This window comes from Acanthisitta chloris, unplaced genomic scaffold (genome assembly GCF_000695815.1).
Source record: "Acanthisitta chloris isolate BGI_N310 unplaced genomic scaffold, ASM69581v1 scaffold2529, whole genome shotgun sequence".
Taxonomy (NCBI): domain Eukaryota; kingdom Metazoa; phylum Chordata; class Aves; order Passeriformes; family Acanthisittidae; genus Acanthisitta; species Acanthisitta chloris.
In genome coordinates, this window is record NW_008692905.1 from 31,193 (window position 1) to 34,774 (window position 3,582).

Genomic DNA, 3,582 nt, shown 5'->3' on the forward strand with positions numbered 1-3,582 from the left:
ATTAGGAAGGTTCTCTGGCTAACACAGATGGATTGAGAGGAAGAAAGTGGGAAGAGTCTTGAACAAATTTCAGTCTAGCAAAACACTTAAGCATATGCCTAAAGTTAAGCTATTTTTTCTCCTCGGATTCAGGCACAAGATGCAAACAGAACAATCTCCTATATTAAACTTCTTGGCAGACTCTGATGCAGGCTGAACCCAGAACAAGGTAGCTGGTTAAAAAAAATCATTTCAATTATACATTTTTTTAAGAAGCTGCACAGTGACCATTTGTAATAATGCAAATGGCAGAGTAGTTAGGGACGAGATGACTCTTGAGTTTGAAAGTCTGTTTGACGCATTAGTGAAATACTCAGCACTCACAATTAGCAACAGTCCTATGGTGCACTGGAAATGCACTGTCTTGCCTTTGGAATTGCCCCAACTGGGTGCTTGAGCACCCAAACTTACAGTATCCAGCATCACTTTCTGAAGGAAACAGGTTTGAAAGCTGTAGGGTGAGCAACAGTGCAGAGATGACCCAAACACCTAATGAATCTAACAATAAAAAACCCTCCGAAACGCTGAGAGGAGATGGGAGCAGACTGAATAGACAGAGCTGTGCAAGCAAATACAACTGAATATACTCCTGAGGAACAAAGGAAACAATTCTTGATGGGGTGACAACAGATGTTCTCCAAAAAAAAAATTCTAAGGCAGCATTTCAAACACAAAGACCTTCCTGTGGAGCTGAGAAGTTTTACTGGCAGACATACAGGAATACATCTTTGGAAAGAGAATAAAAGCTAACATTTAAGGTGTTATCAGGTCCTGAAAGCAGCAGTGATATCTTCATGTAATAAGTGGTGGGTGGTGGTGGAGAGGGAAACGGTGAGGATAACAAAGTACTGTCACAGGAAGTTGCTGTAGCATTGTTGTGATTTAACTCCCTGAAGGAGTAACTAGTTTGTTCTAAAGTATCTCTAAATATACTTTTTTTTTGAAAATGAGCTCTAAACACAAGTGAAAGATGCACAGGTTGACCCAGCTGAAGAAATACACCCCAGAGTAATTTGTTAATGCAGTAGGCACACCCGAGTACCACCATTCTGCACTTAGGAGTGAATACAAAGTGCCCAGAGCTGGATGTTTCTCCCAGCTACTGCTCCCTGGTTAAGCACATTGCAGACAATCCTAAAATGGACATTAAAAAACAAGTAGAGAGGGAAAAGGACACTTTATAGAGTCATTTTTGAGATGACTGAACTGCATCTGAACTGGTACTTAGGGAAGATCTGGATTTAATGCCTGGCCTGGATCTGCAGCATCCTCTGTGAATAGCTCTATCTGAGCTTTTAAAGGCAAGGCACTTCAAATTCTTGTTTTAAACTCTGGCCTTTACTTTTTATGTTCTTTAATTTTACAGATACAGAATAATACTTCTGTGCCTCGTTGGAATGCTGAAAGGATTCCTAACTATCTGCAAGGCCAGCAGATATCACTTTATCTGGGAATGAGGCAGGAGGATGACATCGTACATTGTCTAATTATTTTCATTGCTTTGCAACTGTTTTGGGGAAAACAATCCAGAGAGAAGATTATCCCAGCCCAATCAGAACTACAGAAGCACTAGGATGGACAACTTGATTGACAGGAGAAAGCTAAAGCAGGAGGCAACACAGAAAATCATCATGGACAGACATTTTGATAAATATTACTGCAGCCAATTTATTATTAACACAGAGGGACAGCTTTACATCTTGCATCACACTTTTCACAGCCCTTATGGTAAACATGCCATATCTGACAATTACAAGATGAAAACAAAGACCTCACTAACTCTCTCCTGGCCCTGCAGCACTATCTGCTTGCTCAGTTAACCCTCTCTCCACTTCAGCTGAACGAGCATATAGAAATGCAGTAATGTGTGTTCAGAGATGGAACATGATCCCAGCAGGATCCCATACAAGCTCCAAAGGTTGTGCCATCTGTAGGACTAGGCTTTACAGACATGGGAGAGGGATGTGGGAGAAGTGGGAAGTTGTTAGTACAAGATAGAGGATCAAGTGGAGTATCATCCAAAGGGAAGAGAAGTAAACAGCTCTGTGTGGTCACCCGTGGCTGCATTCTGCCTGCGGTGACAAGGCAGTGCAGTCCTGGCAGGAACAGGCACTGGATCACAACCCACACAGCTCCAGGAGGGAAGGATCCCACAACAGCTTTTATTTCCTGGATTGCCTGACACATATCTCTTTCTACAGAAACACTGCAACCTGGAATAACAGACCTTTCTGCTTGGCTTCTGGGACAAACTCTGAAGGACTTCATAACTAACCATGTTTTCATCCAATTCACACCAAATAGCTCCTGGATTCTTTTGGGGATAATGAAGCACAACATGGACTGCTGAAATCATCAAGTCAAGCCCTCTGCTACTTGCACACCTGGAGATACATTTTAGAATGAAATCTTTGTGATGAGTTGCCCAAGGCTATTTTTCTATTACAACATCCATGGCATCTTCCTATTTTCACAGCTACGTATCAGCTTCAGGGTGAGAAAACAAAAAGCAGACAAGTCACAGGATGATCTTAGCCATGAGATTTTTATTGGATTCAAACATCTATTTTCCATCCACTTCCTGTCTGTTTTTCAAAGTATTTCAGGGAACAAAACTGATGTGCACAAAGAGCATTCAATGAGAGAGAGAGAGACCAAGTGGAGACACAACAAATACCAGGCAGAGGAACGGAGCTAACAGAGTGTTCTTGTCTCTCAGCACCCACAAGTGAAATGCCTGGTAGGAAGTATTCCAAAGCCATGTCTTCCTTGTGTGAAGGAAAGAATTAATGTCAAGCACAAAGTATTCCTTGTCGTTTAGGCTTATGATGTGATATGTCAGGTTGTGCTGATTGGGAAAAACAGGATTTTTTTACAAAGCTTTCCATGCACTGGTCTTAATGTGAGTTAAAAAGAGCCTAAACCCCACAAATTACACTTTCAAAGATCAATTTAGAGATCTAATTCTTAGTATTTCCCTTAAAAATACCCTTTGGGGATACATTAATAACATTTTAGGAGTTTCACCTGAAAAACAAAAGAACAGCCTAAATTTTTGAAATAAAGTGCAGTTTATATCCTGTGGATGATTCACTCAGTTACTGCTACTTTTCATTTGAAGGCAAAGGAAATGTTTAAAACTGGCCAAATAATGTGGAGATTCTGTTGGTTTCTGCTTCTGTGTGTATGTACTTCGAGGAACATCTAGGGAAATCTTGGTTGTCCTACTAAAGAGTTTGGTCAAAAAACTTTGAAGTACACCATATTTATTTCACTGAAACACAACTGATACAAAACAAGAACCTTTTAAGGGCTTTATTAGTACAGAAAATTCACATTTTTGAGATTCTGTAGCTGTAAAACACATGCTCCAATTTCTTTGCAGAAAAAGAAGGTAGTTTGCTATGGATAGTGCAAGGGAGGAAAGAAAAAACAATCAAAATAAGCAGAAAATCTTCCTTTTCTAACCTCAGGGCACCCATCCATCCTCCTTCACCATGATGTGTCATCTACGGTTCTATTTTTTATCCATCCATATTCCTG

The 3,582-nt window shown here is 40.4% G+C and overlaps 1 protein-coding gene across 1 annotated transcript in view; it reads right to left on the minus strand.

The window, feature by feature from the left end:
* Positions 1 to 3,582, minus strand: part of TM2D1 (TM2 domain containing 1) — an 18,007-nt gene that overhangs the window by 2,551 nt on the left and 11,874 nt on the right. The gene's annotated exons all lie outside the window — the stretch shown is intronic.